The sequence below is a fragment of the Carica papaya genome, chromosome 5, assembly GCF_054855325.1.
Source record: "Carica papaya isolate Zhongbai chromosome 5, ASM5485532v1, whole genome shotgun sequence".
Classification (NCBI taxonomy): Eukaryota; Viridiplantae; Streptophyta; class Magnoliopsida; order Brassicales; family Caricaceae; genus Carica; species Carica papaya.
Genome location: NC_142313.1, coordinates 37,751,040 through 37,765,539, shown reverse-complemented (window position 1 = coordinate 37,765,539; position 14,500 = coordinate 37,751,040). Strand labels below are relative to the sequence as shown.

General features: G+C 33.6%; 1 pseudogene; it reads left to right on the top strand.

The window, feature by feature from the left end:
- The first annotated feature begins 371 nt into the window (after positions 1–371).
- Positions 372–14,094, top strand: LOC110807583 (beta-amyrin synthase-like; annotated as a pseudogene).
- Positions 14,095–14,500: the final 406 nt, after the last annotated feature.

Here is a 14,500-nt window from a genome sequence, read left to right as displayed (position 1 = left end):
AATTCTTGATCATGGTACTGCAACTCATATATCATCTTTGGGAAAGACTTGACTTTCGGTAATAAAATGAATTACAAACAAATTTCTACATATATATATATATATATATTCATATACTTTTGTTTCTAATAATTACTAATTTGTTGTAGATACTTGGTGTATTTGATTGGAGTGGGTGCAATCCACTACCACCTGACTTTTTGGATCCTTCAATCTTTTCTTCCTTTTCCATCCAGGTTACATATGCACATATACATATATAAAATACATATATATTTGTTTTTTTTTTTTAAATAAGATATATGTATGTATACTTAGTCAATCAAATATTAATTTAATATGTAAATAATAATTTCCAGCCAAAATTTGGTGCTACAATAGGATGATATGTACGCCCATATCATGTCTATATGGAAGGAGGTTCGTCGGTCCTATAACACCTTTCATTCTAGAGTTGAGACTGGAGCTTTTCTGCCAACCTTACCATCAAATTAATTGGATCAAAGCATGCCATTCCTTTGCCAAGATGAAACTACTATTATTATTATTATTATTTATTATTTAGCACTCAACCTATTTTTGGATTAATTTTTGTAGATTGAGACCAAATTCTTTTCTAATTCCATGATAGACAAGCTACATATGTTATAAATGGAGAATTTTATTGGGAAAATAAATTCTTAATATGCACAAAATCATATGAAGTAAAAGAAAAATATATAATTTAACGTGATTCGGCAAGTATGCATACATTTACGGATAAGATCAAGAAAAAACTTTTCTATTATAATAAAATGAGAGTACATCAACAAAATGTTTTTTAATATATGCACAAAATATCTCCAATGATATACACAAAATATCCTTAGAATTAAGCCACATTAACAAGTTTTTCCCTTGGCTTGAATTTTGTCTGTCAACAAAGTAATCCAAAATTCACATAATTCAATTAGCATCAAAGACTTAAATCCTTAAGTAAACCCTCCCTACTTAACATGCTATCAATATGTGATAGAAACTAAGGTAATTGAAAATATTAAAGGATTAAAAAAGTGTCACCAGATTATCTTGATAACTTGATCTGATTCCTCGCTCAACGAGAAAGTTAAAGAACACCTCACTTATTGAAAATTTTATATTTTATTAATTTGCAACTTGATGCATACACCTACGAATTGAAGGGTTATTTATAGTTATAGACTATGTGCATTACAAGAAAATAAATCTCATAAATAAATTGTAGAAAATTACATAGAAAATTAAATCTAGACTTTAGTGAGAAAATGATAAGAATTAAGAGGATCACAACCAAAATAAGGTAGATATGATATCCCTTTCTGAAAATCTTTTAAATGAGGAGGATCTTAATTAATTATGGAAGATATAGAATGGATAAAAATAGAAGTGTAGGGTGAGCCATTGAAGGAGAATTAATGTTGCCAATTGTCTTCTTAAACCGTGAGGATTAGATCCCATTAAAACATGAGATTTGTTTTCCTCTTCTCTTGAATTCTTATATGTTTTAGGAAGGGATAAGATTACTTAGGGGTTTGGGAGAAGGAACCTTGTATGGAGGGAATTCCTCATGGGTTGGGAGGCTTTCTCGCTCATGGGAAGATTTCATTTCCCTTCTTTCTTATTTTCCCATTCTACTTGAATTAAGATGCGTGACCATTGTACCCTTGGTCTAAGGGCTTGTTTTCTTCATCATTTTGGCTTCCTTGGTACAAGTCCATCTTCCTCAGTTATCCATTCTTGAATAAAGAGTTAAAAGACTTATTGGAGACTTTTGGCTCTTTCTCTTGTAATGGGGCCACTTGGCATCATACACTTCTCCCAAGTGACCTAAGTAAATTCGAATTAATTGGAATTTACTTTGATCCTCCTTCGCCTGAATGGTGGTTGGCACGAGTTATGTCATCCATGCCCACATCAAAATGTCTCATCACACTATCTTGCCAAAATTCCCTTTTAGGGGCACTATTAAGTATTACATACTTTAAGCAAGTCTAGCCAGTGCCTAAAAGCATTAACTTAAATTTTCTTGGCTATTATATTTGTAGGATTTTCATGTATAGGCAACTTTTTCCTAACTAGAGTACCTTGTGGTACAATGTCTCGGATGAAGTGACATCTGACATCAATATGCTTGGTCTATTTAAGGTACATCTAGTTCTTGGTAAGATATATGACACTTTGACCATCCCAAAGTATTGAAAGTTTCTTCTATGTTAACCTAAGATTACTCACCAAACTCTATAGTCAAATAACTCATTTTCTTGTTTCTATTAGAGCCATATACTTAGCCTTTATGTAAAAATACAACTATAACTTACAAAGTCGCCTTCTAATTGATAACTCTTTCAAAAAAAGTAAATAGGTAACTTGTTAGATATCTCCCCTTACCCAAATCCCCTGCATAGTCTAAATCAACATAGTTTATAATTGAGTCGCTTGTCTTAGCTTTATCAAATATCAAATTCACATTCATTGTACCTTTTATAATGCGAGCAAAGAGCGGTTAACTCAAACTCACATAGAAGATCACATGGGAATTCATGGTAATATGAGAGCATACATAGAGGCTCATGACCTCAAGAGAAACTTTCAAGTTTTGGCCAAGGGATGGATCCATGAAAAGGAGAGCCTAGGGCCAAACTTTAAAGGTCTTGAAAGGAGAAAACCTAGCCCATCAAGTTAAAGAAAAAGGTAACAAAGAACTTGTCCTACAATAAAGGTAAAAATGACCTTTAAAGAGCCCTACACCTTAAGGATCCTCAATCACTCATCCTTAAGGAGTTTAATCCTCCTTATGCTCATTAAAATCAAGCCAAAAGGTGACGTGATAATGAGTGAAAAAGTCCTTGTGACAAGTGGGAGACCCATGTGGGGGAATATTTTTGAAATTTAAGTATCTGTGGGGATACTACAACAAAGGGGCGTAAGCAATCATATAATAATATGCTTTCAGGGCATGTTAGGAAGTGCTCCAGAATAAAGATTCCCATGCGGGGTCTTTCTAAATCCAAGACTAGAAAGGAAGTGAGTCAAGATCTTAGAAGAAATTAAACGGGTTTAGACACCTGTCAAGAAGGAGAAGGAACAAGTGATGGCCTAAGAAAAGAAAACTATTAGGCCCCATGGCCAAGGAGTCTTGGCCCTAGGACCCCCTCCTCCCACCCAGAAAAAAAAAGTCCCGAGCCATAATATAAATGTGGGTACCCATTATGTATACACATGAGACTAGTCACATAAGCAAGAAGAAGCACCTGCACATGTGGGATCTGTACCCGTATGAAAGAGCATGCGGGATGTGTAGGAAAGTACAATCCACATGCAGCAAGGCATGCATATGCGTGCCCACACCTTAGCAAATCGCGCACAAAAGAATGCACATGTGCTTGTGGAGCTAGCCTGACGCACACACTATCTGAATGCGTCAGATGCACGTAGCCAAAGGCCTGCGCACCAGTTGCTCATGGACAGCCTGACAGCAGCACTTGAGTCCAATTTGGACAGTTCTTTTCTTTACTTGTTTTCATCTAACTCAAATGTTGCATCTTCTTGGAATTCTACTCAAAGTTAGAGGGCAAAACAAGCATAAATGGAAGCTGAGGAGGTCAGACAAGGAGAGGAGAATTCTTCTTCAAGTAATTTAGTCTATTTTATTAATTTAATTAGAGTTCTAGATGAGGATTTAATTATTTAATTAATTTTCAAAAAGAGTCCTAGTTAAATTAAGTCTTAGAATTAAAGTAGGAATATGTATTCCTACTCCGAGTCATATTAGTATAATAAAGCCCATATAAAGCCTTTAATCTTAGGCTTATAAACACAAGCTTATATTAAATTTCAAATTTCAATAAAAAATTAAAGCTTTTGCTTGCTTCTTAAAAATTAGCAAAGCAATTTTTTGTTAGTGTTCTTCAAGCATCTTCAAGTTAAGGAGCTTCATAAACCTTGTTAAGTTAAGGAATTCAGAATTGACTTATTGGGTAGGTAGTGATGTTTCTTCTATTTTTTTTCACAATTACCTTGAATTTAAAATTCATATTCTTTGTTGTAATTTCAAGTACGGGTAAATTAAGTGGTCAACCTTTCTGGTTGTTACGTTATGTGAGGTTCTGGGAATCAAAATGATTCTTCTCGTCCTTCCCGTGTAAAAAAGAGTCCTTAAAATTATGGACAACTTAGATTTGCACGAAAGAAATTTTCTCTTAATTTTTCTCATTACAAGCGGCTAACCCTTCCTAAGAACTTTTTTTCCAACTCTTCACAACCGACCATTTAAGAGTCCTAACACTTAGGAAGTTCAACCAAATCTCTTTCAAGAAGTCTTCAAGCAAGCGGCCAACAAAAGAGTTTTCACCATCAAGGGCTTGATTTTTTATCCTTACAAGTATGGGAGCCGTCCAACTCTTTTTTTAAAAGTCCTAGCCAAGTTTCCTCACCTAAAAGAGGTGGAAAACTATGCAGAGAATCTAAGATTTTTTCCCATAAAATTTGGTCAGGATTCCAAGCTAAAGCTCCACCTTGTCCACAATTCTAGTCATCTACCCTTACTACCAAAGACTTGGTTTTAAACTGCAATATATGTAAGGAGTCTTATCCAAACATCAAGGTGGAGAGTTGTTTATTTATTTGAGTTATTATCACATTTGGATTTTAACTTCAAGTATGATTCAAGAGTCCTGATCCATCACAACCAAATCTTCAAGTTAAAGGTCATGATAAACGATCATACATGAATCATTGTAATTTTTTTTATTCTTTATTTTAAAGAGCCATGTTTACGTAATTTTGTAATTCTTTATTTTATTATTATTTTTCTTTAAGACTCCTATATAGGAATTCAAGATATGTTTCCTAGATTTTAGACTTTGAGTTCTATTGTAATTCTTTAAAGTTATAACTATAAATAGGCCTCACTTTTTAGTTGTAATCATTTAAGTTTCATATCAATAAAATTAAAGCTTTTAGCATTAGTTAGTCATTGGCAAAAGTGCTCTTTAGGAAGTTCTCTTCAACCTTCTTGTTGAGTAAGAAATTGGTCTCTACTTATCAAATGACTAATGTTTTCATCAATTTCTTTCCTTGATTTGATTTTTAACTTATCAAGATCTTCTTTTGGTGTTCTAATCAAATCAATTTATCACAATTACCTTACTTCTCAATCAAGGTTAATTGTGAGTTAAGTAAGGAGATTTTGTTTAGGGATTAAGTTTTGCATGGTAGATTGTATGTATAAGTATTGGATTGTATTTATTATGATATACACAACTAACATAAGCACTATGAGTAAAACCATTCTATATCATGAATTTATCAAACCTCTTATACTCCTATTTAGGTGACTATTTCAAACCATAACAAGATTTATTAAACATGTAATGATGGTTTTCCATACCAGGAATAACAAATCCCTTGGGCTGACTCATATAAATCTACTCCTCCAACTCACTATGTAAAAGGACTATTATTACATCTAACTATTCAAGCTCTAAGTCATGAAGAGGCACCATAACAAGTAAGACCCTGATAGAATTATGCTTCACAATTGGAGAAAATACTTCATTGAAGTTGATCCCCTCTCTTTGAGAGAAGCCTTTAGCTACTAACTGAGCCTTGTATCAAGGTGCTTCTATCCTTAGAGTGTCTTCCTTCTTCTTGAATACCCATTTGCAGCTTACTACCTTTTATCCCTCTAACAATGACACAAGCTCCCAAGTTTGATTCTTGTGAAAAGACTCAAATTTTCACCAATAGCACCAACTTGCTGATTTGTATCTCAATAAAAAATATCTTCCTTGTAACTACCAGCTTCTTGCAAATCAATTGTTTCTGCAATTGACAAGGCATTTGCAACAAAATTTTCATACCTCTACAGTGTTTGAATTTGTCTTCTCTCCGTGCCTGTTGCAATGCTATGTGATTATTGTTGATTAGGTGCATCATCTTCTTGATTAAGGCCTTGCACCTCTTACACCTCTTGGACTAAACTACTAGGGTATTAACCTCTATCTCTACTCTTTTTTTGACACTATGATATGATTCTGTTATTACTTTCTCCTTCTAACTGTCTCGTAAAATAGAGTTATTAAATGTCACATTTATGTTAATACTTAATCATGAAGACTTTGGATCACTACACCACAACCTGTAACCGTCAGGCTGCCATACCCTTATTGTACAAACACCAAAAATTATTGTGTGTCGCTGCATAACTACCCCACGCATAGATCCACTTCATCTCCTTCTTTACTAAGAGATCTGGAATGGATCTCTTGGGAATTGTGTCCTCGTTGCATGCATTGTGTCTTCTTCCTTTGAAAAAAGCATACCCACTACACGCACAGATTCCTGCGATTCATCTTCTCCCTGTAGACGAAATAAAGTCGTCATGCATGCACGAATGATTCGCCTATTTATCTCTCAAATATACGAAATGGATCTCTTGGAACTGCACTACTATTACACATGCTTCATCTTCTCTCTCTCTCTCTGGATTATCCTTCTACATGATTCATCTTTTAATTCTACTTCTTTTTAGTTTGTTACTTGTCTCCTGCCTCTTTTGGCCTCTTTTGTTAGTGATGGGCACCGCCCTCTTTTTTAGGTGGTAGAGAGATTTAAAACTTAAAGAGGAACATTAGCTGCAGGTTCCCTCTTTTGTTTTTTTTTTTTTTGTTGAAAAATATCACACTTCTTTTTCTTCTTTCTGGCTCTCTCTCTTTAAGCTTGCACTAGCACCACTTGTTGAGAAAATAAATCTCCAATATGTACATAATCTTATAAAGTAAACAACAAAATGAGAAAAGATATAAGATTTGACTTGGTTCAACAAGTATACGTACATCCATGGGTAAGACCAAGAAAAAAATTTTCCGTTATGATAAAATGAGAGTATATCTCTAATAAATTTATAAACTTTTATATAGATAAAGTATTAAAATTTCTCAACTAGAATATTCTTCAGGATATACACAAAATATTCCACATGATATATACAAAATATTCTCAGAATCAAACCACATTAACAAATTTATTATTATGTTTTATTTAGAGATTAGATTATTTTTTAGTCAAGTCTTGCATTTTGAGATAAGTTACTATTTTATTTGATAAAAGTAAGTTGAATCAAATACTATTTTTTATTTAGCACTCAAGGTTTTTCATATCAACTTTTGCCATTAAGATTAAATATTAAATTCCTACTTGGTTCAACCGAAGGCAAACACATATGCTATAACTGAAGGATTCATTATTGGTTTTTATTTAGTGGTTAAAGTATTTTTAATTTAGCTTTTACATGATTAAGTTATTATTCGGTTTAGTTGAGGTAAATAATACATGCATAATTAGGGAATTTGTTATTTTTTTTTTTTGTTTGGTAAAGTACTAACTGATCAACTTTTGTGTATTGTGGGTAAATCCCTCCCTAAGTTAGTTAAGAGTAAGATCATACATATCGTGATAAGATAATTCACTACAATTTTTTATTTAGTAGTTATATTATTTTAAACCGACTTTTACTCATATAGACTAAATAAGTCACAAATTTTGTTAAAGACGAACCATATCTGCCATGGTTAAAAGATTTCACAAAAACATCATTGCATTCTCACTACAGAATTAAAATCAAACCATTAATTTAACTTATAAGTCGACACTTATCTTTAATAGTGAGCTAAACTCTTAGGTTAAAATTTTATGAAATTGTAATCAATTACTTTTTTATATATATTAATTAAATATTATGTTGTGTGTAACTATGAATGCAGAAAGATGTATATTATCCTCATCATTTACTACAAGACTTGATTCGGGACATCCTGTACTTTTTTGGTGAACTTTTTCTTACTCGTTGGCCTCTAAACAAACTAGTGAGAAAAAAAACTTTTCAGGTCACCACAAAACACATTCACTACGAAGATGAAAACATCACAATTGGTTCTGTTGAAAAAGTTTTATGCATGCTTGCTTGTTGGGTTGAAGATCCACATGGAGATTATTTAAAAAAGTATCTTGCAAGAATTCCATATTATTTATGGGTAGCAGAAGATGGAATGAAGATACAGGTACATATATATATATATATATATATATATATTAGATTTTCAATTTATGCTAAGCGCATGATATAATTTAATAAAAAAATATATATTATTTTATGTAAATAAAATTCTTGTAAAAGTACAAATATATTTTAATAAAAATATAAAAAATTAGCATTATCCTATATTTTTTTGTTGAGAGATTTGCATGATAAATAAAATATAAGAAATATTATATTTAAGAAAAATTATCATTTTTCTACATTTTTTTGCTAAAGATTTGCATTATTAATGAAACATAAGAAATATTATATTAAAAAATTTAAATAGATCATTATTACAAATAATTATCACTTTAATTCTATTTTGATCTATTATATATATTATCATTTTAATTAAAAGGACATATTAGCAGTAATCAATTAAATTTTTTTAAAGATCTCTTAATTGAAATAGACTAAAAATTCTTTCATTAAATTTGGATTAAACTATATAATGAGTTAAGATTTTTCATAATCAGCTAAAAATATTTTTTTTTGAAATATACATTATCATATTAACTTTATGTTAAAAATATTTCAAAAAAGAAACTCTATGAGGCAATTTCTGGTCTTTCTTGTATATATATATATATATATATAACTGATAATAAATATGCATGCATTTCAATAATAGCATTCTCAAATATCGGTTTAACTTAACTATATATTCCTATATGTATATATATGTGTGCAGATCTTTGGGAGCCAAGCATGGGATGCTGCTTTTGCTATCCAAGCTTTGCTTGCAAGTATTTGGCACATGAAATTTCGGATGTAATCAAAAGAGGACATGATTTTATAAAAAAATCTCAGTTCTAATATTGATTCAAACAATTATATATATATATATATATATCTCTCTCTCTCTTCATGCATGTATACATATACATATATATATGATTTGTTTATAGTGAATGTTTCACATTATTAGCAAAATATTTATCTATAATTAAATTTTTGAAGGTGAAAGAAAATTCTTTAGATAATTTTAAGAGTATATATAGTCACATTTCTAAAGGATCATGGACATTTTTCGATCAAGATGATGGTTGACAAGTTTTTGATTGCACCATTTCAGCCCTTCAAATACTTTAATATGCAATAAAATAATTGAATGTTGGATAGAAATGTGTATATATACACATTAAGTTGAAACATGTTTATTTTATATATAACTGAATCTGGTTTGAACAATTTTTTTCTTCTAAATGCAAAATCGATATGATTCAGATTTAATTAAAATTAATTCAATCTCACTCTTTTTTTTTTCAATTAGAAAAAAATTAGTCATGATGGATCGATTTAGTTCTACCAAGTTCTTTCTAATATTGAACAACTAAAATTTCAAAAGTTACGCAAAATCACTAATTTGCAAGTGCAGATGAAGTAATTAATTATTTCAAAGTGTTCAAATCAATAATTTGTTTTCTGATCGAATTGGAAAGAATCTCTAAATTCAACCTCTTTATCTTTTAGCACTAGATATGTAGCGCCCGGAGAAAAGGGGCCCGAAAAAAAAAAAAAAAAAAAAAAAAAAAAAAAAAAGCCACGTCGGCAGCCACGTCAGCAGGCCCGGTCAGCAATCCCGGCCAACCGGGGCCTGCCACGTGGCAAGACCACATCACTCCGGAACGGGCTACGTTGGCGATCCGCGTAGGCGCGATCGGACGGTCCAGATCAATCGCGCGATCGGACGGCCCAGATGCAATCGCACGGACGGTCCAGATTCAATCAAAAACGAACGGCCCAGATTAAAACAAAATGGACGGCTTAGATCAAAAGGCAAGGGGTTATAAATAGAACCCCCACACCAGACCACAAACCCTAGCCGCCTGCCGCTCGCCGGAGAAGACAAACCAGAAGCCGGCCGCCGCCACCCGCCGCCGCGCCGGGGAAATTTCCGACCGCCGATTGAGGTAAATTTCATACCCCCGACTCGTTTTTCCACGCTGATTCCTCCTGTGGCTAAATCGGAGCCAAAATCCCGGCCAAACGGTCGGAATACGCGGCCAAAGACCAGCGGCGCCGCCGCGCCCCTTCTCGGTTTTTGCCTCCGACGAGGCCCTTCCCGGCCTCCGTTTGATGAAATTTTAATATCACCGTGATCACCATTCTTTTCTCTACAGGTTGACCGGAGCCGAATCACCAAAACACGAACCTCGTCGGAGAGCCGCCGCCGCCGGTAAGCTCCGTTTTTCCGTGATTTTTTTGCCCCCCGAGGGCCCTATGGTTGTTTTCTCGCAGGGACCGATGCGAGTGTGGCCAAATTCGGCCGAAAACAGCCAATCCGAGGCGAATCGCCGCCGCCAGCGGCGGCACCGACGCCGGAGCACGGCGGAGCCGCCGTGCCGGAGTTGCGATTTGGGCCGAAAGGGGCCCTGGGCCTAATTTGGGATTTTTTTTGGAACACGTGCAGGTACCAGTAATGCGTTTCAGTTCCCCGAGGAAAATTCATGGAAAATTAGGGACAGCCTGTAGGCGCACTGTGAAGCCGTGTTCGGACCCCGAAACGAGTAAGGACCCCTCACCCTATTTCCTATCACGGTATTAAAGTTCAAAATGATAAAACAGTATTTCTTGAATTAACGAATGTGTGAAATTGCTTAAGGTGGCTAATGGAGCCCGAGTCTAGTGTGATTGGTGATTTACTGTTATTTGGCCTGTTTACAGCTTTAAATGCAAAATGAGGTTTGATGTGTTCATTTTACAGATTTGTGTGCATATACTACGTTTTTATTAATTATGGGTTGAATGACTGAAAAACTGATACTGTATGTTGTCTGTTTGGCATGAATTACGATTTGCTTGTTTAAATGTGAATTGATGATGCTGACTGAGGAAAAGGAAAATGAAAGATTGTGTAGACTGATAATTGTATTATGGGAGTCAGCCTGACTAGATATCCTGGGTCCGTAGGGAACCCTACCGGGATTGTGGTCTCACATGCCGGATGGGGTATGGAGATCTTATGGTTTTGGCGCCCATACCGGACGGGGTATGGGGACGGCCCGTTTCACCCTCATACCGGACGGGGTATTGAGGTTTATGGTTTTGGCGCCCATACCGGACGGGGTATGGGGACAGCCCTGGAAACTGATTGTGAATGTTAAAGGTTAACGGGTAGCGGGACCCCTATGGACCCCCACGGATACTAGTAGGCTGATAAATGAGAAAAAGATATGTTGTATAATGATTGAATTACAAGAGGCGTGATAAGTGTTATGTTTTACAGCTTATATTATTCCATGATTATGATAATGTTATTGTTTTTCTTACATTGTTTTCATAAATTCCATCGAGGTAAGTGGATGGTGAAAGATTTATTATTGATAAAAGAATTTGTTGTAAAACATGCTCCATGGGTCCTTTGTGTTTTCTACCCACCTTTACCTCCGTGACGGTGAGATATCGTGATGTTCTTACTGGGCTAGTGTAGCTCACTCCTTATTTAACCATTTCAGATCAGGAAGACATGGTTCCCGAGCCCGTTCCGCAGGAGGACGACGAAAGGGATGCCTAGAGACTCTGTAGTCATACTCATAGCTTTGTTTTCGAGTTTCTCTTTTAGTTAGTTTAACCTTTTATATTTTAAGTACGTTTTTTGTTTTCGTGTAAGGGATGTTAACTGAAATTTTGATCTCGCTTCCGCATTTGATATATTTAAATATTCATTTCATTTTAATATTTCCGGGGCCGTTACAAGATATCATACAAAATAATTATAATATATGAGAAATTATAAGAAAGATTTAAATAGAGCATTGCTATTTATGCCCAACCATAAGCAATATGTATCTCACCAAGTCTTTTATAATATATGGTGTTGTTTAAGTTTGTCGATGATGCCACTGGAATTCGTTGGTGAGAAAATGGAAGCTAAGAGATTATATGATTCTGTCAACATTCTACTTTTGTTACAAGTAAAATTAACTAATTTTGAATATTAATTTAATTGTCCACAATAAATTTAACCTAATTATCATCTATGCCTAATTATATTTCTTTTTCTTAGGAGTAAAAATGGTGGTTTAGGTGTATGGGAGCTGGCTGGTGCACAAGAATGGTTAGAAGTAAGCAATCATATCCTAACAACACGTACACTTTCATAATATAGTTATTACATATAATATATGATGAGAATTTCATTTTATTTTTGTTTCCAGCTACTGAATCCTATTGAATTTGCTATCGACATCGTGATTGAACATAAATATATTGAGTGTACTGTATCAACAATTGACGCTCTTATTTTGTTCAAAAAATTATATTCCGAACATAGAAAAAAAGAAATTGACAAATTTCATCAAATATGTCGTAAAATACATTCAAGACACATAGATGACTGATGGTTCGTGGTATAATTTTATAATTTTAAATTTACTGTAAAATGTTTCTATACGATTTTTTTAGTATTTTTTAATTATTTATTTATTATTAAATAGTTGATAATTATTAGCAAACTATAATGGCAAGAATATTTTGAAACAGGTATGGAAGTTGGGGAATTTGTTTCACTAATGGATCATGGTTTGCACTTGGAGGATTAGCTGCTGCAGGCAAGACTTACAACAATTCTGCTGCTGTGCGCAAAGGAGTTGAATTTCTTCTCAGAATACAAAGACCGAAAGTTATCATTCTTGCCCTAATAAGGTATGTGTTTTTTTTTTCTTATGTCAAAGATACAGCAAAGGAGGACTATATATAATTTGTACATGAACTTAATTTAGAAGAAACTAATCGCACTAATTTAAGCAAAATACAAGAATGATTTAAAACAAATAAAACTAACTTGGTAATTATAATATTTTGTGATTCCTATAATTGCTTCTTCAATAATTATTTTATGATTTTTATAATTGTTTTATCAATAATTATTCTTTGTGATTCTTATAATCACTCCAAATCTCACGTCAATAATATATACATATTAACATTTGATTAAGTAGTAATATGTACGTATGGTGGATGGTGCAGAAATATGTACCTCTAGAAGGAGGCAGATCAAACTTGGTGCAGACCAGTTGGGCTCTGATGGGTTTAATTTATTCTGGCCAGGTTAGTTTGCTTAAGCTTATGTTTTGTTTATTTATTTATCGACTTCCTTCATAATTAAACGGGACATACACACACATATATATACACACACACACATACAATGTAACATTCCCGTATTATATACAGGCATATAGAGATCCAACACCTCTTCATCGTGCAGTAAAATTGATAATTAATTCTCAACTGGAAAATGGTGACTTCCCCCAAGAGGTAGGATCCCCCTTCAATTAGAAACGTATAGTTAGATATATCTATGTATATTTTATGTGTAATTATCTTTTTACAAAGAATCACCCAACCAGTGATATCTTATGCCAGGAAATAACTGGAGTGTTCATGAAGAACTGCATGGTACACTATGCAGCCTACAGAAACATCTTCCCATTGTGGGCTCTTGCCGAGTACCACAAACATGTTCCTTCGCCAACCAAAGGTCTATAAATTCAAGCTGTTATTTCTGTACAGCTCTAATTATATATATATCTACAAACATAGAGAAAGAGAGAGAGAGAGAGAGAGAGAGAGAGGGAGCTAGATCGATGAAGCCATCCAGTTGTTTAATAATAGGATGCATATCATATTTGCATTGTGTTAAGATGTGTCTTTCATTTTAAAAGATTTATTTTACTTTGTCATATTTTTGTATTTCTCCATGGGCTACTACGTTACCTAGTATTATATGAACTCAAAACTACAATATGATAAATAAGAGATTTGGCTTAGTGCTTAGTTGCTCCCTACCATTCGTCTGGATGAGCCTATCTTCCTAGTTTCAAAATTGGCTTTGGCTTATTTCAAGCGTGATTGGGTTTTAATTTCATTCTAGTTTTTGCTATTTCACTTAAAATTTGTAGGAGACAAAATCTGCTGATTTTTGTGTGATGGGGGAGGGTATGGAGAGGATTGAATCAACTCCTATAACTCTGTCAATGTTATGCAATACCGAAACTAAACCACCTAGAAAATATCTCCCTCTAATTGAATCTACAATCCTAAAAGGAATACAAAAACAAATATTAGAGAAAATAAATAAGGACACTTACCAATAAGTTGATCTCCGCTACTTGACTCAACAAGACTTTTGAAAACTTCTGTTTTCCAAAGAAGTTGAATAAGCCAGAATTAGCAAAAAGCTAATAGAAGAAAAGTCTAAGCTTTCAAGATTTTTTCTCAAATTGATTGTAATTAGTGTATTTACAACTTATGGGTAAAGGCTTATTTATATCCTTCCATGGGGTACTTCTAGATTAATATAATCTCATAAAGAAATTAATAAAATAATATTGTAGATAAAATTCTATCTAATTTTAGGATAATTATATAATAAAATATTTATTCTATCTCATCTAA